General features: G+C 44.3%; 1 non-coding gene across 1 annotated transcript; it reads right to left on the bottom strand.

Annotated features, from left to right (window-relative positions):
* Positions 1–13254: 13254 nt before the first annotated feature.
* On the bottom strand, positions 13255–13361 carry LOC138806417 (U6 spliceosomal RNA). Its single transcript, XR_011365861.1, has one exon. It is a non-coding gene; the product is annotated as a U6 spliceosomal RNA (small nuclear RNA).
* Positions 13362–23299: the final 9938 nt, after the last annotated feature.

Raw genomic sequence — 23299 nt, 5'->3', positions numbered from 1 at the left:
ACCCAAAAAAATAAATCCGTAAGTAGCTCAAGTGGTAAAGTACTAGCCATGAGTGAAAAAAATGGTCAGGAGGCCTGGGAAGGTGGCTCAGTGGTAGAGTGCTTGCATTGCATGCATGAGGCCCTGGGTTGGATTCCTCAGCACCACATAAGCAGAAAAACCAGAAGTGGCTCAAGTGGTAGAGCACTAGCCTGGAGCTGAAGAGCTCAGGGACAGAGCCTAAGGCCAAGACAAAGGAGGCTGGGGATGTAGCTCTATGATAGAGCCCTTGTCTAGCATGGTTAAGGCTCTAGGCTCCATCCCCATCACTGACAGGAAAAACAAAAACAAAAACAAAACAAAACTTAAGGCTGTAGGGCTGGGAAGGTGGCTCAGTGGCAGAGCACTTGCCTTGCATGCCTGAGGCTCTGGGTTTGATTCTTCAGCACCACATAAGCAAAAAGAAAAAAGCTGGAAGTGGCGCTGTGGTTCAAGTGGTAGAGCGCTAGCCTTGAGCTGAAGAGCTGAGGGACAGCACCCAGGCCCAGAGTTCAGGCCCCACGACCGGACCCAAAAACAAAACAAAACTTAAGGCTGTGGCTTAGTCGCTGGCAGAGTACTTGCCTAGAAAACATGGAGCCTTGGGTTCGATTCCATAGTACTACATAAACAGAAAAAGCCAGCAGTGGAGGTAGGCTCAAGTAGTAGAATGCTAGCCTTAAACAAAAGAAGCTCAAGGATAGTACCTAGGCCCTGAGTTCAAGCCCTGGTTGTCAAAAAAATTTAAGACAAAACAATGGAAGTTTGAGCTGCCACAGGATATGTGGACTATTCACACTCATGTTACACACACACACACACACACACACACACACACACATTTTGTGTGACAGTACTGGGGCCTGAGCTTAGAGGCTTCATGCTTACTCTGGCTGTCACTCTACTACTTGAACTACACCTCTAGTCTGGCTTTTTGCTGGTTAATTAGAGATGGAATCTCATACCCATGCTGGCATCAAGCCTTAATCCTCCAAAACTCAACCTCCTGAGAGACTAGGACTATATGTGAGCCACCAACAACACGCACACTTTCTCTCTGCTGTCTCAAATCTTTCCCTGGATAGTATTGTTGCATGTGTTAGGGTTAAGAGTCAAAGACAGCCAAGTGCTGGTGGCGCACATCTGTAATCCTAGTTACTTCGGAAGCTAAGATCTGAGGATCATAGTTCAAAGCCAGGAAAGTCTGTGAGACTCTCATCTCCAATTAACCACCAAAACCCTGAAAAGCTCAGGGACAATGCCCAAGGCCCTGAGTTCAAGCTTCAGGACAAACACACACACACGCACACACATACACACACACTATATATATATATATATATATATATATATATATATATATATATAGTCAAAGTTTTGTTTAAATATTCCATTGGAGTTGCTTGTTTTTTTTTTTTTTTTTGTTTTTTTGGGTCCGGTCGTGGGGCCTGAACTCTGGGCCTGGGCGCTGTCCCTCAGCTCTTCAGCTCAAGGCTAGCGCTCTACCACTTGAGCTACAGCGCCACTTCTGGCTTTTTTCTTTTTGCTTATGTGGTGCTGAGGAATGGAACCCAGGGCCTCAAGCATGCAAGGCAAGCACTCTACCACTGAGCCACCTTCCCAGCCCTGCTTGCTTCTTTTGTGCAGAAATCAGGCAAATCCTGATGAACCCTGGGCCTAATAAGACTTCCTCTTACTCTTCCCAGGATTACTGTCCTACCACACCCTGTCCTATTTCCTCTCACATCCTCAGTGCTGACATGTAAGTGAGTCCCCCCCACATCCTACAGCAGCAGAAACCCCAAGGTCTCTTTCACTTCAAGTCCCCTGACAAGGAAGAATATGACTTTTTTTTTTTTGGTCAGTTGTCAGGCTTGCACTCTGGGCCTGGGCGCTGTCCCTCAGCTCTTAAGCTCAAGGCGAGTGCTCTACCACCTGAGCTACAGCACCACTTCCGGTTTTCTGGTGGTTAATTGGAGATGAGTCTCATAGACATTCCTGCCTAGGCTGGCTTTGAACTGGGATCCTCAGATCTCAGCTTCCTGAGTAGCTAGAATTATAGGTATAAGCCACCGGCACCTGGCTGAATATGACTTTTAAAATGCAAATTATATCTTGATTCTTTAAAAAAAAAACCAAAAACTTGTTTGAAAATATGTTAGTTTAAAATCACTAAAGATACTAAAGGTTCAAAATTCAAGAGAGTGGGGCTGGGAAGGTGGCTCAGTGGTAGAGCGCTTGCCTTGCATGCAATGAGGCCCTGGGTTCAATTCGTCAGCACCATATAAGCAAAGAGAATAAAGCCGGAAGTGGCGCTGTGGCTCAAGCGGTAGAGCGCTAGCCTTGAGCTGAAGAGCTGAGGGACAGCGCCCAGGCCCAGAGTTCAGGCCCCATGACCGGACCCCCCCCAAAAAAAAATTCAAGAGAGTTCACAGCTAAGAATGAATCTCCTACAACCTCCCAGTTGCACGGGGCAGTGGAAAAGCTCTGATTCTGTTTCTTTCTTGTAAAATAGGTGTGTCACCTTGTAGTTCAGGCCATCTTTTGCTTTAGATTGTTCCAACTTCAGGATTCTGTGGTGTGGAAGTTTCTAGAATGAGACAAAGGAGAATGTGAGGGAGACTGTGGTAGTAAGACTGAGTCCAAGATCTGGGCTGTGGCAGCCCTGGGACACTGCTGGCACTTTCATGGCCTTGCTTCAGCAGTGGGCTGGCAGATGCCACGATCAGGCAGATCAGTAACCAGCGCTCACAGAGCTATCCTGTGAATGCTTACTCAGGCCACACAATATACTGCCTAGGGACTTAGCTCACAATGACCCTATAAGGATTAGTACTTGTATTATTTCCCCACCTGACAGGGGCAGAACAAATTTGGAGAGCTGGTCATTTACTTCAGGGCTCTGCTGCCAGAGCGAGGACTAAGAGCAGAGCCAGCACCAGGAGCCTTTGTCCCGGCAGCTCTGACCCAGCAGCACCCAAAGAAAGACAAGAGATGAGATTGTTGATGGAGGCCCACGAATGCAGTGGTGCTGAGATCTGGGGTTCCAAGTGGTTAGACTGGGAAAGAGCCCGTTTCTTTTTTATGCCAATGACAGCAAAGTGCCCCCCCCCCCATGGCCTTGTACAGCTCTGTGTGCAGAACCCTGGGCCTCATGTCAAGGCCCACTGATACTTGAAGACGTGCACATGAACACTGGACTGATTGGATCTCAGAAGTGCACTGGAATAGGCACCCACTCAGAGGGGCTAAAGCTTTGAATGAGAAGCTCATATAGGCTATATGGGGTTGTTTATGGGGACTGTCAAATAATCTTGGGAGAGTTCAGAGTGCTCTCCTAGAGATAATTTACTTTTTTTTTAATATTTCAGTCAGTCGTGGGGCTCAACTCAGGGGCTGGGCTCTGTCCCTGAGCTACTTTGCTTAAGGCTAGTGCTCTTCTACTTTAAGCCACAGCGTCACTCCTGGTTTTCTGGTGGTTAACTGGATATAAGGGTTCACAGGGACTTTTCTGCCCCAGCTGGCTTCAAACAGCGATCCTCAGATCTCGGGCTTCTACCGAGTAGCTAGGATAACAGGCCTGTGCCACCAGTGTCCATCCTAGAGATATTTAATAACCCCTGCATGATGTTCTCCAGGCTGTACCCCTCCTGTGTATCAGGATATCTTTTTCAATAAATTTTTGTCATTTTTCTTCACTCTCTGTGTCCATGGACTCATTCTTCTAGAGAAAAAGGACCTGATCTAGGTGTGGTAGTTTTCTAGTATCACCAACATAAAAATCATAGGGACATTGGTCTGTTTTCTAAAATTCATCCTGCTGATCACATGCAAGTGAGTATACAGATGAAGGGCCTACTTCTACTTCTGTAGCAAAGCTACAGCTAGACTCTAGAATCTAGAATCTTAAGTCCCTAAAGGTATAATTTACTCTTCAAGTTGTATACAAAGAAGACAAATTTTAGGTTGAATTAAATGCTGTATGAGAATGGTGGGCTCTTGTTCTCCGACAGTGCCAGGAGCAGCTAGTACAGTTCTGGCAAGGTAACAGAGAACGTAAAAAATCAATCAGGAGCTGGGCACCAGTGGCTCACACCTGTAATCCTAGCTACTCAGGAGGCTGAGATCTGAGGATCATGGTTCAAAGCCAGCCCAGGCAGGAAAGTCCATGAGACTCTTTTTTTTTTTTTTTGGGGGGGGGGTCCAGTCGTGGGGCCTGAACTCTGGGCCTGGGTGCTGTCCCTCAGCTCTTCAGCTCAAGGTTAACACTCAACTACTTGAGCCACAGTGCCACTTCCGGCTTTTTTCTTTTTGCTTATGTGGTGCTGAGGAATCGAACCCAGGGCCTCAGGCATGCAAGGCAAGCGCTCTACCACTGAGCCATCTTCCCAGCCCCCATGAGACTCTTATCTCCAATAAACCACCAGAAAACCAGAAGTGGCACTGTGGCTCAAGTGGTAGAGCACTAGCCTTGACTGTAGAACTGAGGGGACAGTGTCTAGGCTCAGAGTTCAAGTCCCATGATGACCACCACTGCCACCAACAACAAAACACTCAGGAAAATGAGCAGTGGGGCCCAGAAACTGGCTGTCCAACTTGTGGTCCTGGACAGCTGTTTTGTATTGCCCTTCCTGCTTTAGCAGTTTGCCAGATCACAATTGGTTTTGAAACAGGCAAGCCCCTCCTCCTAGGAAATGGCTTATAAGAGGGCTAGCCTGAGTTTTGCCAAGACCCAAGCCCCTCCCAGGGCAGTAACTGCAGAATGGTATCTGAAACCTTTTTTCCCTTATAAATATTGGCAGTTATGGAGACGTTGGAAAACTAAAAACAGATTCTCTGTCTCTGTCTCTCTCTGTCTCTGTCTCTGTCTCTCTCTGTCTCTGTCTGTCTCTCTCTGTCTCTGTCTGTCTCTCTCTGTCTCTCTGTCTCTGTCTCTGTCTCTCTGTCTCTGTCTCTGTGTCTGTCTCTCTGTCTCTGTCTCTCTGTCTCTCTGTCTCTCTGTCTCTCTCTCTCATGATACAGGATACTGGAGCTTGAACTCAGGAACTGGATGCTGTCTGTCAGCTTTTTAGCACAAGGCTGGCATTCTACCACTTGAGCCACAACTCCACTTCCAGTTTCTTGGTGGTCAATTGGACATGAGAGTCTCACAGACTTTACTACTCAAGCTTTGAACCACAATCCTCAGATCACAGCCTCCTGAGTAGCTAGGATTAGAAGAATGAGCCATCACCGCCTAGCTGGTAAATGGCGTCTAACATACCATAGGTATACTATAGGTCAACTTTTAGTGACTCACTAGCACTATGAATCTGACTTATGGAAATGAATGAATAGGCTTGATTTATGAACAGATTTTGAAACACAATACCTATTAGACACTTTTTTTTAGGGATTCAGTAGGCCAAATGCGGTGCTATATAGGCATGGTGGAGGCTTGGAAGGTGGCTTAGTGGTAGAGTGCTTGCTTTGCATGCATGAAGCCCTGGGTTCAATTCCTCACTACCACACAAAAAAAGCTGGAAGTGGTGCTGTGGCTCAAGTGGTAGAGTGCTAGCCTTGAGCAAAAGAAGCTCAGGGACAGTGTCCAGACCTAGAGCTTAAGCCCCAAGATTGGCAAAACAACAATAATAACAAATGGCTGGGTGCAGGTAGCTCACTCCTGTAATCCTAGCTACTCAGGAGGCTGAGATCTGATGATCCAGGTTCAAAGCCAGCAGGAAAGTCTGTGAGACTCTTATCTCCAATTAACCCCAAGAAAATTGGAAGTGGCATTGTGGCTTAAGTGGTAGAATGCTTGCCTTGAGCTGAAGAGCTTAGGGACAGCATCCAGGCCCAGAGCTCAAACCCCACAACTGACAAAAACAAACAAAAAAACAACCCAAGAATGGTGGTGGAATCAAAATCCCAACATTCTTTAGTGAAATAGAAGCAATCCAAAAATTCATATGGAATAATTAAAGACCCAGAATAACAAAAAAAAATCCTTAGCAAGAATGTTGTGTGCTGGAGGAATATCAATACCAAACTTCAAATTTTATTATAAAGCCAAAGTTATAAAAACAGCTTAGGCGGCTGGGAAGATAGCTCAGTAGTAGAGTGCTTGCCTTGCATGCCTGAAGCCCTGGGTTCAATTCCTCAGCACCACATAAGCAAAAAGAAAAAAGCCGGAAGTGGCATTGTGGCTGAAGTGATAGAGCGCTAGCCTTGAGCTGAAGAGCTGAGGGACAGCACCCAGGCCCAGAGTTCAGGCCCCACGACTGGACCCCAAAAAATAAAACCAACCCCCCCCCAGCTTAGTACTGGCATATGAACAGGCCTGAGAACCAATGGAATAGAATTGAAGACCCAGAAATTAACCTGCAGACCTATGGCTAAACAAACAAACAAAAAGCAGGACAGAAAAAAGACAGCCTCTTCAACAAATGGTCCTGGCAGAATAGCTTATACACATGTAGAAAACTGAACTTAGATCCTTATATATCATTCTGCCCCAGAATCAATTCCAAATGGATCAAAGACCTCAAGGTAAGATCAGTTACCCTGAAAATATTTGAGGAAGGGATAGGGGAAATACTAGGGCTCCTTGGTACAGGTCAAAACTTTCTAAATGAAGATCCACAAACAACAAAAGAAGACTGGATAAATAGGATTGCATTAAACTTCAGAGTTTCTGTATGGCAAAGGACATAGCTAGCAAGATAAATAGCCCACAGATTGAGAGAAGATCTTTCTTTACTAGCTACACAACAAAGGCCTCATATCTAAAATATACTTAGAGCTCAAAGCTTAAACTTTCAAAAAGTAATCCTCAAAACAACAACCCCATTAATAAGTGGGCTAAAGACTTAAAGAGAGACTTCTCTGAAGAGGAAATAAGAATGGCCAATAGACACATGAAGAAATGCTCAACATCTCTGGCCATAAAAGAAATGCACTGAAGCCGGGCGCTGGTGGCTCACGCCTGTAATCCTAGCTACTCAGGAGGCTGAGATCTGAGGATCGTGGTTCAAAGCCAGCCCAGGCAGGAAAGATCGTGAGACTCCTATCTTCAATAAACCACCAGAAAACCAGAAATGGCGCTGTAGCTCAAGTGGTAAAGCACTCGCCTTGAGCTGAAGAGCTGAGGGACAGCACCCAGGCCCAGAGAGTTCAAGCCCCATGACTGACAAAAAAAAAAAAAAGAAAAGAAAAAGAAAGGCACTGAGATTTCACTTCACCCTAGTTACAATGGCCATTATTTTAAAAATGAATAATAATAGATGCTGGCTGGGATATGGCCAAAAGGGAACACTACTACACTGTTGGTGGGAATGTAAAAGAGTTCAGCCACTCTGGAAAGCAGTATGGAAGTTCATTAAAAGACTGAAAATAGAGCTCTCCTATGACATAGCAATCCCACTCCTGGGTATTTACCCAAATGACCACAAGGCCACACTAAAGCTACCAGCACAACCATGTTCATTGCAGTATTTACCATATCTAAGATACGGAATCAACCAAGATGCCCCTCAGTGGACGAATGGATCAAGAAAGTGTGGTAGGGCTGGGAATGTGGCTTAGTGGTAGCATGCATGAAGCTGTGGGTTCAATTCTTCAATGCCACATAGACAGAAAAAAAAACCAGAAGTAGCAGTGTGGCTCAAATGGTAGAGTGCTAGCCTTGAGCAAAAGAAATGCAGACAGTGCCCAGGCCCTAAGTTCAAGCCCCAGGACTGGCAAAAAAAAACCAAAAAAAACAACAGTAAAAAAACAACAAAAAACAACAAAAACTAGTATATATACATAATGGATTTCTTTTTTTTAATTGTGAAAATACTGTACAGAGGGGTTACAATTACATGAGCAAGATAATGAGTACATTTCTTATCAAGCATTGTAGCCTCCACCTCCTTTGTTTCCCCTTCCCATCCCTTCCCATCCCTCCCCACTTCTCCTCCCCCCCCCCCACCAAAGTTGTAAAGTTCATTTTCGACATAACGACTTGTACATCTCATTGTTGCAATGGACATAATGGAATTCTATACTTCTATCAGAAAGAATGACATTGCCCCATTTGTAAATTAATGGAAAGATGGGGAAAAAAATTATATTAAGTAAGGCAAGCCAGACCCAAAGAAAAGAAGGCTGCATAGTTTCCCTCATTTGTAATAACTAGAATTTGTCTAGGATATTTTTAGCAGAGGATCACAATAGCTCAATAGCTATATGCATATGACCATACAAAATAATGCTTAGTGAAATGAATTCTAAGAAATGGAAACAGGTTTTTTTGTTGTTGTTGGTCATGGGGCTTGAACTCTGGGCCTGGGCACTGTCCCTCAACTCTTCAGCTCAAGGCTAACGCTCTACCACTTGAGCTATAACACCACTTCCGGTTTTCTAGTGGTTTATTGGAGATAAGAGTTTCACGGACTTTCCTGCCCGGGCTGGCTTTGAACCGTGATCCTCAAATCTCAGCCTCCTGAATAGCTAGGATTACAGGCGTGAGCCACCGGAGTTTTTAGTGTAATGTTTGCAGTTATTTTTTTCCCCTTTTGTTTATTCCCTGTTGTCACTGTTTTTGATTTCTGCACCCCTTGTCTTGTATATAAGTTTATCTGATTTGGGGAAGGGCAGGGAATCACAGAAAAGGTGGGACAAAGGGTGAACCAATGTAACAGTGATACTATGAGTTACAACTTGTGGGAGAGGGGAGTGGCGGGGGAGGGAGGGTGAAGCAGGAAAAAATGAGGGAGGGAGTAACACTGTTCAAAAAGATGTACTCGGGGCTGGGAAGGTGGCTCAGTGGTAGAGCGCTTGCTTTGCATGCATGAGGCCCTGGGTTCGATTCCTCAGCACCACATAAGAAAAAAGCCAGAAGTGGCGCTGTGGCTCAAGTGGTAGAGCCCTAGCTTTGAGCTGAAGAGCTGAGGGACAGTGCCCAGAGTTCAGGCTCCACACCCAGACCCCCTCCCCCCCAAAAAAAGATGTACTCATGGGCTGGGAATGTGGCTCAGTGGTAGAGTGCTTGCCTAGCATGCATGAAGCCCTGGGTTTGATTCCTTAGTACCACATAAACAGAAAAAGCTGCAAGTGGCACTGTGACTCAAGTGGTAGAATGCTAGCCTTGAGCAAAAGAAGTTCAGGGACAGCACCCAGGCCCTGAGTTTAAGCTCTAGGTTTGGCAAAAACAAAAACAAAAAAAACTAATCATTTCTCAGAAAAAATGTCAATTTTCCTTTTCAAAAAACAAAACCAAAACAAAACAAAACCCTACATACTTGGAATTGCTTTCTTTTGGTATTCAGAATGGAAAGAAAATGAGGTGAAGGTCAGAGTTGCTCATATCAGCCCCTCTGATCACACTGGCATTTCAGTGCTTGTGGAAACAGGTCACAGAAGACGATCCTGTTTCTTGGAGCAGTCTGGGAGAGCAATGGGTATTTTCTTTTTTTTAATTGTTACTATAAAGGGGATGTACAGAGGGCTTAAAATTAGGTATTTTCATATTTGAAAATATATATCCTGTTTCTTAGAAGATATTGAGACTTGCATTTGACAACTTGAAAGATCAAGAAAAGAAAATGAAGGGGCTGAGAAGGTGGCTCAGTGGTAGAGCGCTTGCCTTGCATGCATGGGGTCCTGGGTTCGATTCCTCAGCACCACATAAGCAAAAAAAAAAAAGCCGGAAGTGGCACTGTGTCTCAAGTGGTAGAGCGCTAGCCTTGAGGTGAAGAGCTGAGGGACAGTGCCCAGGCCCAGAGTTCAGGCCCCACGACTGGACCCCCCCCCCCAAAAAAAGAAAATGTAGCTGAAAATTGGGGACTTTTGGTGGCTGCCTGGAGGATAGATCAGTATGATGTAACAGTAATGATCAGTAGATTTGAACAATTTTCACCCAGGAACTTATAGTAAGGAAACTGAAGAATAGGAAGAAATTTTAGACTTTAGAACATTAATCCATTTCATTGTTAATTTGCTTAAAACTAAATATATACATATACTTCTTCAGTCAGAATTTCTAATGCTTTTCCTCATTGGATGAACTGCTATTTAGAAAAATGTTTCAGGCTGGGACTTGGCTTAGTGGTAGAGTGCTTGACTCACATGCATGAAGCCATGGGTTCAATTCCTCAGTACCACATACACAGAAAAAGCTGAAAGTAGCACTGTGGCTCAAGTGGTATAGGGCTAGCTTTGAACAAAAAGACCTCAGGGACAGTACCCAGGCCTAGAGTTCAAGCCCTAGGACTGACAAAAACAAAAAACAAGAAATGTGGTGCTGGTCCTGGGGCGCAAACTCAGAGCCCAGGCACTGTTCCTGAGCGAGCTTGCTTGCTCTCTCTCTCTCTGTCTTTTTCTCTCCTTCCTTCCTTCCTTCCTTCCTTCCTTCCTTCCTTCCTTCCTTCCTTCCTTCCTTCCTTCCTTCCTTTCTTTCTTTTTTTTTTCTTTTCTCTTGCTCATGGGCTTGAACTCAGAGCCTGAGCACTCTCTTTGAGCTCTTTTGGTCAAGACTAGTAGTGCTCAATCATTTGAGTTACAGCACCACTTCTGGTTTTCTGGTGGTTAATTGCAGATAGAGTCTCATGGACTTTCCTTCCCAGGCTGGCTTTGAACTGCAATCCTCAGATCTTAGCCTCTTTTGTAGCTAGGATTACAGGCCTGAGCCACCAGTGCCTGGCTCCATAAACTTTTTTGCTCAAGGCTAGCTCTTGATCACTTGCACCAACATCTCCTACATCTGGTTTTTCTGGGTGGTTAATTGGAGATGAGAGTCTCATGGCTTACTGCCCAGGATATCTTTGAACCTCAAATCTCAGCCTCCTGAACAGCTTGGATTAGGCACCCAGCCTAATATGTTGTTTCTTTTTTAAATAAGTTTTTTTCTATTGTGAAAAAACTGTACAAAGGGGTTACAGTTACATGAGAAAAGTAATGAGTATATTTCCTACCAAGCATTGTTACCTCCTCCTTTGTTTTTCCCCTACCATCCCTTCCCTCCCACCTCCACAACTACCCTCCAGCTGCCACCCCCCCCCCCCGCCTAAATTGTAAAGTTCGTTTTTCAACAGAGTGTCTTGTACATCTCATTGTTACAATGGGTCAACATTTTGTTTTTTCCCTTCCCCTCCCCAAACAGTGAAAACAGGGGTTATACTGTAGGGGAGGAACATACAAAACAATACAAAAATCACATGGTACCTTATAAATATGTTAGAAACAATAGCAAGCAAGAAAAAAAAAACACTTGTGTCCCTATCTTGGGGTTCATTTTGCTTAACTCCATCTTATCTGGTCATATGCACATAGTTTTTGACCTTTTCTACTTGTCCTTTTCTACTAGACATACACTAGTTATTGCAAATAAGGGAAACCATGGCACCTGTGTTTGTATGTTGTTTTTTGTTTGTTTTATTTCCCTTTATTTCGTTGGCAGTACTGGGATTTGAACTCAGGGCTTCACAGCTGCTAGTCTCGAGCTCTACCACTTGAGCCACTCCACTAGCCCTTTTGGCTATCTTTGAAAAGGGATCTTGCTTATGTGGAACTGGCCTGGAAGGCAATGCTCCTAACTGTGCATTCCCATGGGGTCTCTTGAACCTTTTTTTTTTTTTGAGCCTCTAACTTGACCTCCCAAGTAGTAGGTAGCTAGCTAGCTTTACAGCTTGAGGCGCTCTACCCAGCTTTGATTTGTATTCTTTAAATGATTTCACTTATCTTTTTGTTGTTGTTGTTTCATATATCTCTCTGGGTGTGTGTCTCTGAGTCTCTCTGTGTCTTTCTATCTTTGTCTCTGTCTCTTTCTCTTTGGTGCCTGTCTTAAGGCTTGAACTCAGGGCTTGGGTGCTGTCCTTCAGCTTTTTTGCTTAAGTTTGGTACTCTACCAGTTGAGCCATAGCTCTACTTCCAGCTTTTTTGGTGGTTAATTGGAGATAAGAGTCTTACAGACTTTTTGCCTGCCTGGCTTTCAAATCCTGATTCTCAGATTTCAGCCTCCTGAATAGCTAGGATTACAGGCATGAGCCACCAGTGCCCCACTGTGGGTTATGGGCTTGAACTCTGTGCCTGGGCACTGTCCTTCAGCTGTTCAGCTCAAGGCTAGTGCTCTACCACTTGAGCCACAGCGCCACTTACGGTTTTCTGGTGGTTATTTGGAGATAAGAGTCTCACCGACTTTCCTCCCCAGGCTGGCTTTGAACTGCAGTCCTCAGATCTCAGCCTCCTGAGTAGCTAGGATTACAGGCCTGAGCCACTAGCATCTGGCAGACGTTTATTTTTTCTCATCCCTGTGATTCTCAATAATATAGCCATTCTAGATTCTCAATAATCAAGCCATTAATCCAAGAAATTATTACTACTTCAGCATCCTTGTATCTTTATGATCTACTCTTCCCAATGCCAGTATTGTTAACCAGAAAGGCCTTTAAGGATCCCAGTCTTAGAATGAAATTGGCATGCCTACTTTGATGTTGGCAACCTTGGTTAAGACTTTAACACATGAATGGGGCTGGAAGTGTAGCTCAAATGGTGGAGCTCCAGCCTTGAGCAATCAAGCTGAACACAAGGGTGAGGCATTAAAAAAAAAAAGATTTTGATGCATAAAGACTTTGGGTGAATGTTTTACTTGCAGTTATTTATAAATATGCTCAAACTGTGACTGACTCAACATTTTCCTCATATAAATTTCCTTTGCCCTCTCAACTCTACACACACACACACACACACACACACACACACACACACACACACACACACACACACACACACACAATATGCTAGCTAAAAAGGCTGTTTTCCAATTTGTATTAGAAGGGTATGGCTGGGCAGCAAGGTTCATACCTGTATCCTAGGTACAAAGGAATCTGAGAGTCAAGGATCATGGTTGGAAGCCAGCTCCGGCAGAAATGTCTATGAGGCTCTTATCTCCAATTAAACAGCAAAAAGCCAGAAGTAGAGGGATGACTCAAGTGGCAGAGCATCAGCCAGATGAGAGCCCAGGACAGTATTCAAGCTTCCCCCCAATCCCCTTGAAAATAAGAATATCTCTCTGCCAAGCATAGGCTTATAATCTTAGCACTAGGGAGACAGAGGCCAACCTGGGATATATCTAGATAAATCCAGAGAGGAGAGAGGGAGGGAGAGGAAAGAGAGAGGAGGGAAGGAAGGAAAAAATGGAAGGAAAGAAGGAGAAAAAAGTAAGAAAAAGGAAAAAGAAAGAGAATTACCCTCTAATAATCCCAAACTATTATTATTTTTTATATGGAATGCTTCACGAATTTGCGTGTCATCCTTGTGCAGGGGCCATGCAAATCTTCTCTGTATCGTTCCAATTTTAGTATATGTGCTGCCGAAGCGAGCACTTATTATTATTAGCGTGTGTGTGTGTGTGTGTGTGTGTGTGTGTGTGTGTGTGTGTGTGTGTGTGAGAGAGAGAGAGAGAGAGAGAGAGAGAGAAAGTGTCCTGGGGTTTGAACTCAGGACTGTGTGTGCTGTCCCTGAGTTTCAATGTTCAAGGCTAGCATTCAACTACTTGAGCCACAGCTCCATTTCTGGCTTTTTGGTGGTTAATTGGAGATAAGAATCTTATGGCCTTTCCTGCCCAGGCTGGCTTTGAATCTCAGTCCTCAGATCTCATCCTACTTAGTAGGAAGGATTACAGGTGTGAGAAGATAACTGGTAATGGCTCCAATTTATTATTGTTTTTATGTCCAAGACTGGAACTTGAACAGTCTAATGCTCTACCAACTGAGACCTCCAAGCCCCAATTTATTATTTTTAATGTTCTTGAAAGAACCAAAATAATGAAGGGTAGAATTATATTCCTTTGATTCCCTTTTTTTTCTTTTTTGTCGGTCGTGGGGCCTGAACTCTGGGCCTGGGAGCTGTCCTTCAGCTCTTTAGCTCAAGGCGAGTGCTCTACCACTTGAGCCACAGCACCACTTCCAGCTTTTTCTGCTATGCGGTGCTAAGGAATTGAACCCAGACCCTCATGCATGCACGGTAAGCACTCTACCACTGAGCCACCTTCCCAGCCCAGATTCCCTTTTTTCTAATAGGAAAAAAATTAATATCTTTACTTCCCCCCCCCTCCACCTTTTTCTTTTTTTGGCAGAACTCTACCATTTGAGCTATATCCCAGCTCTGAAGGTGAACTTCAAAATGTACACTTAAAAAATATCAGTTATGGGCTGGGAAGGTGGCTCAGTGGTAGAGCACTTGCCTTGCATGCATGAGGCCCTAGGTTCTATTCCTCAGCACCACATAAGCAAAAAGAAAAAAGCCGGAAGTGGCGTTGTGGCTCAAGTAGTAGAGCACTAGCCTTGAGCTGAAGAGCTGAGGGACAGTGCTCGGGCCCAGAGTTCAGGCCCCACGACTGGATCCAAAAAAAATAAATAAATAAAATCAGTTATGGGCTGGGAAAGTGGCTCAGTGGTAGAGCGCTTGCCTTGCATACATGAGGCCCTGGGTTCGATTTCTCAGCACCACATAAGTAGAAAAAAAATATCAGTTATTCTTTAATAAAGCTGAGGGAAATCATATAATATAATATAAAGTAAAATGTAAAATATAAACCATAAAATGAAGGTTGTAAAACATGGTAACTAAAATGTGTAAATCTAACAGTTTTAAATTTGATATAAGAATAAATTTCTAGTTTGCTTATTGAAAATCATTGTAATGTCAAAACTTTATTGCATATATAGTGGATAAAATTATTTGATAGATTCAATCATTATAGATTAAATGCTTAAGTCAATTAATTAATTGCTTGAGACAATATTTGAAAATTCCTTATTTTTTTTACTCAAACTTTTTTTATTGCTATTATAAAGGTGATGTACAGAGGTTACAGTTTTGTAAGTCAGGTGATGAGTACATTTTGTTTTAGACAGTGTCACCCCCATCCCTCTCTCTCCAGGTTTTTCCCTCCCATGCCTACCCACAAGGTGTATAGTTCATTTTCAACATACTGTCCAGTGAGTGCCACTGCTGCAGTTGTTCACCCTTTGGCCCTCCATTTCTGTGTCCTCTCTTATCCCCCCAAAGACAGATAAGTCCCCCCACCCCCCGCCAAGACAGATAAATGAACAATAAGGCAAAAAGAAAGAAAAACAGCAAAGAAAAAAAACCTTGTTTTAAATTCCTGGAATTCTTTGTGTGTGTGTGTGTGTGTGTGTGTGTGTGTGTGTGTGTGTGTGTGTGTGTGTGTGTGTGTGTGTGTGTGTGTGTGTGTGTGTGGCTAACTCTGGGCTTGGGTATTGTCCCTCAGATCTTCAGCTCAAGGCCAGCACTCTACCACTTGAGCCACAGTGCTACTTCCAGTTTTTCTGGTCGTTTATTAGAGATAAGAGTCTCACGGACTTTCCTGCCTGGGCTGGCTAGGATTACAGGCATGAGCCACCAGCACCGGACCCTGAAATTCATTTTTATAAATATAATTTTATATTATTAGAGGCGCATACGCATTGTGCCTTTGTGTTCTTAGGAGTATTACTTTAAAAATTAGTTGTTGGTATGTTTAAGTAGTTGTAAAAAGGAGTTTCAATTCAACTTGTCTAGTTGCCTTATTATTATTATTATTTTGGTCTTTTATAGCTTTCCCCCACCCTTCCAGCTGAGGACCGAACTCAGGGCCTTGGCTGAGTCAAGTGCTTTTCCACTGAGCTAAGTCCCCAACCCCCTCAACTTGTCAGTTTATGAGTACATTCCGTCATTCTCTGCTGAATCTTTTTCAGCCCCATGCATCCCAAGTTACCTGGTTCCAGAAAATTTCTTATTCTTCATTCCTGACACCTAGCTGTGTGTTTGGTGGGTCCCAGAACAAAGAATTTTCTGGGGTAAGAGGCAATTACATCTAGTGGCTGTTGGCATTCTTTGAAAAGTAGGAGTTGGAGAAACCTCCAGGGCTGTCTATTGGCATCTGTGGCTAGATAAGGCACTACATATAGTTGGTATGCATGAGTAACCCCATCCCCGGGGAACACCATAAAACCTACCTATTTTAAACTGGATAGTTGAAATTTTACCACATTTCCTGAGTTAAGGAACTATTATCACCATCACAACTTAGAACATTTCTATCTCTGCAAAAAGATCATTCATAGCTATTTCCAGGTACCTAATCATTGTGTATGTGTGTGTGCATGTGTGTGTGTGCACATGTGTGCGTGTGTGCATGTGTGCATGTTTGCTTGTACTGGGGATTGAATTCAAGGTCTCATGCTCTTGTTGGGCTTTTCTCTGAAGACTGGTGATCTACCACTTGAGCCACATCTCCACTTCTGGCTTTATGCTGGCTAATTGGAGATAAGAGTCATGGACTTCCATGCCCTGGATGGCTTTGAACCACAATCCTTAGATCTCAGCTTCCTGAGTAGCTAGGAGTATAAATTTGCTTTGTTTTAATTATTACTTGTATAACTATCCAGAGATGCACCTGAGTTATTTATGTTTGGCAGTAGTAGCCTAGTATGTTTCAAACTGAACCTGACAAGACAGATTAGGACGAACTGTCATGTTGGAGCTTTGCAATTTATCAGTGGACAGTCAGCCAGATACTCTACTTACAATACTGGCAGAATCTTGTTCAAATGGAGACATCTCTGTAGGTGGCAGAATTAACTGTGTAGACCTTCTGTTGTATGGTTCCATGTTCTTTGAAATAGACCACGCAGGACTCCTGCACCCAGAAATCTTTCCAGGTGCTCAGGATGGAGGTAATCTCAGCACAGCGAGTCTTGCAGATCAGTCTGCTTTGCCCTAGATAAAAAAGACTTCCCCACTCCCCAGGTTAACTGCGAATGGCAGGTATGTGCTTGTAACCCTGGCTACTCAGGAGGCTGAGGTCTGAGGATGGAAACTCAAAGCCAGCTTGGGGAGGAAAGCCCCTGAGACCCTTATCTCTAACCATCAAAAAGCCAGAAGTAGAGCTGTGGCTCAAGTGGCAGATTGCTAGCCTACCGCTACCTAACTACCACTCACTCCCATTACTGACCTCAGGGACAGCCCCCAGGCCCTGTGTTCAAGCCCTGGGACTGGCATAGGAACAAAACAAAGTTCTAACCCTTGTGGAAATTTGCATATATGCTTGATACCGCTTGGAGATCACTTCAGATGGCACTACATTCATGGATATAAAAGCATTTTCAAGCTTTGGGAAATTAGTCCAATTTATTTTCTTATTCTGTTTTTGAATTTGATGTGGTGCCTTGTGGGTATCGCTTAGAGACTGGTGAACTGCCTGAGGTCCTCAGGATACTACATGGCTGAATATAGAATATATTATATATGGTATATTCTATTACAACATCCAAAGTACACAAGATGGTAGGTATATACAAGAAAGAATGCATTCAATGCAGAAAAAGGAAAATTATAGAGTAATAGAAGAGTATAGTCCTAGTAGTTTTACAAAAAGATAAAAATATAGATAGGCTCCAGTAGCTCCTACCTGTAATCCAAACTACTTAGTAGGCTGAGATCTAAGGATCATCAAGGGTTAAAGCCAGCCTGGGCAGGAAAGACTACAAGAGCCTTACCAATTCAACATCAAAAGCCAGAAGTGGAGCTGTAGTTCAAGTGGAAGAGCACCAGCCTTGAGCAGAAAAAGCTAAGGGACAGCATCCAAATTCTGAGTTCAATCCCCACCACACCAGGTGCACATAGCAAATGGTCTAGACTTTTCCTTCTACTGTGTGCACTGGGAGACACTCCAGTGAGAAATCCTATCCCCTGAATAGAAGGCTGTCTGGTTGGAGTAGAGCACCTGGAATCATTGCATTAATTCACCTGGGGGTAAATGAAAAGCCTATCTCAAAATACATCCCTGTTTTCTAATGCTCAGGAGGCTGAGGCAAGAGGATCACAAGCTTCAGGGCAGCCTGGGCTACTTAAGACTTGGAAAGTAGAAATCAGGATTGTGATTAAAGGCAAAAAGCTAGGAAGACTCCCCCAGCCCCATCTTAACTAAGTGGTTCATATCTGTAATCACAGCTATGCGGAAAGTGGAGGCAGAAAGATCTCTGCCCAAGGCCAGCTCTAGGCAAAAATGGGAGACCCTACCTGAAAAATAACTAAAGTGAAAAGGACTGGAGGCACGGTTCAAGTGGTAAAGTGCTTGTCTAGCAAGTGGGAGGCCCTGAGTTCAAACCCCAATACCACCAAAAATATGCTGAGATGTACTGTTAATGAACTAAGTCTTGAATATGAGAGAGAAAAACATATATCTTCTTGGTCTTGGAACAGGAAAAGGGCGTGTGTGTGTGTGTGTGTGTGTGTGTGTGTGTGTGTGTGTGTGTGTGTGTGTGTGTGTGTGTGTGTGTGTGTGTATGCAAACACTGGTACTGGGGTTTGAACTCAGGGCCTCAGACTCTTGTTTAGCTTTTTTTTTTTTTGCTTAATATACCTCTATTTCCAGCTTTTTGCTGATTGATTGGAAATAAGAGCCTCACCATAAATTGGGTACTGATGGCTCACACCTGTAATTCTAGCTATTCAGGAGGCTGAGATCTAAGGATTGTGGTTAAAAGACAGCCTGGGCAGAAAAGTCTGTGAGACTCTTATCTCCAATTAACCACTAGAAATTGGAAGTGTTGCTGTGGCTCAAAGTGGTAGAGTGCTAACTTTGATCAAAAGAGCTCAGGGACAGTGCCCCGGCCCTGAGTTCAAGCCCCACAACTGACAAGTCTCACTAGACTTTTCTATCTGGGCTGACTTTGAACTATAATCCTAAAATTTCAGCCTACTGAGTAGCTAGGATTACAGGTTTGAGCCACCAGTGGCTGGTGGAAACAACTTCTTCTTGGTCATCATCATTGTTGTCATCTTCTTCTTTCTTCTTCATATCCTCCTCCACCTCCTTCTTTCCTTTCCTTCTCTTTCTTTCTTTCTTTCTTTCTTTCTTTCTTTCTTTCTTTCTTTCTTTCTTTCTTTCTTTCTTTCTTTCCTTCCTTCCTTCCTTCCTTCCTTCCTTCCTTCCTTCCTTCCTTCCTTCTTTCCTTCCTTCTCTTCTTTTTTTCTCTTTTCTGCTGGTCCTGGAGCTTGAACTCATTGTCTGGGTGTTCTCACTGAAGGCCAGTGCTGTCACTTGAACCACAGCTCTACTTCAAGTTTTTTGGTGTTTAATTGGAATAAGAATCTGATGGACCTTCCTGATCAAGCTGGCTTCAAACTATGATCTTCAGATCTCAGCCTCCTGAGTAGCTAGGATTACAGGTGTGAGCTACTAGTGCCCAGTGAAAATAGTCCCTGCCCCCCCAGTGAAAATACTTCTTAACACACAAATATACTAACCATAAAAGAAAATTTGGAATGGAGGTATGACTCAGGTGGTAGAGCACTAGACTTGAGCAATAAGCACAGGGACAGTGCCAAGGCCCCAAGCTGAAGCCCAGAATCAGCACCAAAAGGACAAATACATAACAGAAGAAAAGACTAAGGATGTAGCTCAGTGATAGAACATTTCCTAGAATGTGTGAGGTCTTGGTTCAAGCCTCAGCACCACAACAATAGCAACAGAAGATTTACAAAGTTGACCACATTAAGAATTTCTAAGCTGGGCTGGGAAGATGGCTCAGTGGTAGAGTGCTTGCCTTGCATGCCTGAGGCCCTGGGTTCGATTCCTCAGCACCACATAAGTAAAATGAAAAAAGCCGGAACTGACGCTGTGGCTCAAGTGGTAGAGCGCTAGCCTTGAGCTGAAGAGCTGAGGGACAGCGCCCAGGCCCAGAGTTCAGGCCCCACGACCGGACCCCCCCCCCCAAAAAAAAAAAAAAAAAAAAAAAAAAAAAAAAAGAATTTCTAAGCCGGGCACTGGTGGCTCACACCTGTAATCCTAGTTACTCAGGAGGCTGAGATCTGAGTATTATGGTTCATAGCTAGCCCAGGCAGGAAATTCCATGAAATTCTTTTTTTTTTCCCCCTCCGCCCCTCCATGAAATTCTTATCTTCAGTTAACTACCAGAAAACTGGAAGTGGAGCTCTAGCTCAAAGTGCTAGAGTGCTAGACTTGAGCAAAAGAGCTCAGGGACAGCACCCAGGCCCTGAGTTCAAGCCCCCACAACTGACAAAAACAAACAAACAAAAATACCCCCAAACAAACCAGGAGGGAAAAAACCTAAAAATTAAACACAAATAGGGCACTAGCTTTTGTGATATATTAATATCCCAAATTTATAAAGAACACTACATATCAAAGAAACTAAAGAAAGAAAAACAGATATGCAAAGTATTTTATAGAATAAGAACCATGTACAGTAGGCCCTTGGCACGTGGGTAAGTGGTTCCAAGGATTTCTGCTGAGAATGTAAAATGCTCTGGGTTGTATGAGTGCATGATTCATGTTTCCTATAGCAGTGCTGGTACTGGGGCTTGAACTCAGGGCCTCACCCCTTGCTTTTCATGTACAGCTGGGTATCTATACTGTAGCCATAGCTTGATTTCTGGCTTTTTTCTGGTTAACTGGAGATAAGTCTCTCAGATTTTTCTGCTTGAGCAGGTCTTGTTGATTCTCAAATCTCAGCCTCCTGAGAAGCTAGAATAACAAGTTTCAACCTGAGTACGTAGCTATACTAAGCTATTTTTTTTTTTGCTAGTCCTGGGGCTTGAACTTGGGGCCTGGTCACTGTCCCCAAGTCTTTGTGCTCAAGGCTAATACTCTAGCACTTGAGTCAAGATCTACTTCCAGCTTTTGGGGGTAACTGGAGATAAGAGTCACATGGTCTTTCCTGCCCAAGTTGGCTTCAAACTGTGATCCTCAGATCACAGCCTCCTGAGTAACTAGAATTACAGGCATGGGCCACTGATGCCCAACTTCTAGGCTTAAAAAAAAAAACCAACTAAATTATTCCAGGCTTGGTCAAAACTGCTTGTAAAAAATAGTCTATGAAAAAAGCAGGCTTACTCTATGCCAATAAATACATGGAAAGTTGTTTTGCCTCTTTGGAGACAACTTAGAGGTAGAGCAGGAGGAGAGCAACCAGCCAGCTAGTGACCTGTCAGTCACATGGAACCCTTTACCATGTAGAGGGGACAAGACAATGTCTACATGTTGGCATGGGATGCGTTGTAATATCACATCAGCCTAGGGAGCTGTTTCACAAGAGAAGTGTATGACTGAGCCAGGAGCACAGAATTTCCTAGCTGAATCACAGAGCTCACAAGCAGCTTGGTCAGATAAAGTGTTGGAACAGTGGCTAAAGGCACAGCTGATGTCTGTGCCCCTCCACATACCTATCATCCTAGCTACTCAGGAGAGTAGCTATCTGAGGATTGCAGTTTGAAGCCAGCCCAGGCAGAAAAGTTCATGAGACTCTTATGTTCAGTTATCCACTAAAATGTTGGACATCAAGCTATGACTGAAGAATGCCAGCCTTGAGTGAAAAAACTAAGGGACAAGGCCCAGGCCCTATCAGTACTGGCATAAACAGATAGATAGATGGATGGGTAGATAGATAGATAGATAGATAGATAGATAGATAGATAGATAGATAGATAGATAGATAGATAGATAGATAGATAGGCACAGGGCTGGGAATGTGGCTTAGTGGTAAAGTACTTGTCTAGCATGCATGAAGCCAGGGGTTTGATTCCTCAGAACCACATACACAGAAAAAGCCAGGAGTAGTGCTGTGGCTCAAGTGGCAGAGCAGTAGCCTTGAGCAAAAGAAGCTCAGGGACAGTGCCCAATCCCTGAGTTCAAGCCCCAGGACTGGCAAAAAAAAGGCATAGCTAGAGCGATACTAAGAGGGCACAAATAGGAAGCCATTTACACAGAGTCAGGCACACAACAGGAAGGAACACAGACCTGGAGACTCAGAAGCAAGCCCTGCCTTCATCAATCCCAGGGACTCCCCTGGGGTGGGGAGGTCAATCTCTCTCAGTCTGGGTTCTATAGGTCTAAAGGCTTGAACCCTAGAAGGAAATGCTACTATGGTACCCAGCAACTTGTGCCCACACACTTAACATAAGGAAGTGGGGTTGGCTTGCTAGCACAAGTTGGCGGGGACCACCAGGAGGAGCAAGGGCTTCTGTTCCACTTGGGAAGGCACCTCTGGCAGCCAGGTGATTGCTCAGGGTAAGTCGACAAGTGTGGTGAGCCCCACTTTGAGTCCCTCAGGTGTGCTAGCCATGGGATTCAGACCATTCAGGGGAGGAAGGGATGAGTATGATGATTTCAGCCCCAGGGCCAGCAGCATGAGTGGGGCAGTGGCTTGTCCCACTAGCTTTCCTCTTCTCAAGGTTTTGCGGGAAGAGGCCCCCAGAATCTCAATGACTGTATTTGAGCCTGAGGGGTGGACTGTGGGGAACCTGGTGACAGCCACTCACATCCCCTCTTCGATGACAGAGCCTGAGCTTTCACTGGGGGAGCCTCTTGGCAAATACTCTAGTGCTTTCGGTGATCACCTCAGCAGGAGTGTCCCTAGTCATGCCCACGGTGGCCCCCATCTAGCCACTGATGGGAGAGGCCCCACTCGAGGAGAGCACTCCTGATCTCCCAATGGCATCATTTGCCCACTACAGTGCTCAAATCTTGATTCCTTCTGTGTCAGCCCCAAAAGCATCTCTATTAAACCTTGTCCAACTCAAGTCAGACCCCCCTCCCCCACTGCCCCGCCAGCCCATGAGCCAGCAGCTGCTCTTAGCTTGTCAGTAGGAATGAGACAAGTCTGGCCAATTATCTAAAGAATTATAAACTTTCATACTGATCCAGAGAAAGAGAAAACCTGATAGTAATAGCCATTTACAAAAATGAATTATAAGCCAGGCACCAGTGGCTCACATCTGTAATCCTAGTTACTAAGGAGGCTGAAATCTGAAGATCATGATTCAAAGCCAGCCCAAGCAGGAAAGTCCATCAGATTCTTATCCTATAAGCCACCAGAAAACTGGAAGTGGTAGAGTGCTAGCCTTGAGCTGAAGATCTGAGGGACAGGTGCCCAGGCCGAGAGTTCAAGCCCTATGACCCACCAAAAAAAAAAAGGGGTGGTGCTGGGAAGGTAGCTCAGTGTTAAAGTGCTTGTCTTACATGCATGGGACCCTGGGTTCGATTCCTCAGCACCACATAAGCAGAAAAAGCTGGAAATGGCACTGTGGCTCAAGTGGTAGAGTGCTTGCCTTGAAGAGCTGAGGGACAGAGGCCAGGCCCAGAGTTCATGCTCCACAACTGACAAAAAAAAAAAAAGATTCAATACCATCTGTGTGTGTGTATGTGTGCTCGTCCTAGGGGCTTGAATTCAGGGGCTGGGCACTGTCCCTGAGCTTTTGTGTTCAAGGATACCACTCTACCACTTGATCACAG

The sequence above is a fragment of the Dipodomys merriami genome, unplaced genomic scaffold (genome assembly GCF_024711535.1).
Source record: "Dipodomys merriami isolate MVZ:Mamm:240054 unplaced genomic scaffold, mDipMer1.0.p SCAF_4, whole genome shotgun sequence".
Taxonomy (NCBI): domain Eukaryota; kingdom Metazoa; phylum Chordata; class Mammalia; order Rodentia; family Heteromyidae; genus Dipodomys; species Dipodomys merriami.
Note: the sequence above shows the minus strand (reverse complement) of the source record. Positions and strands in the feature narration are given on the sequence as shown.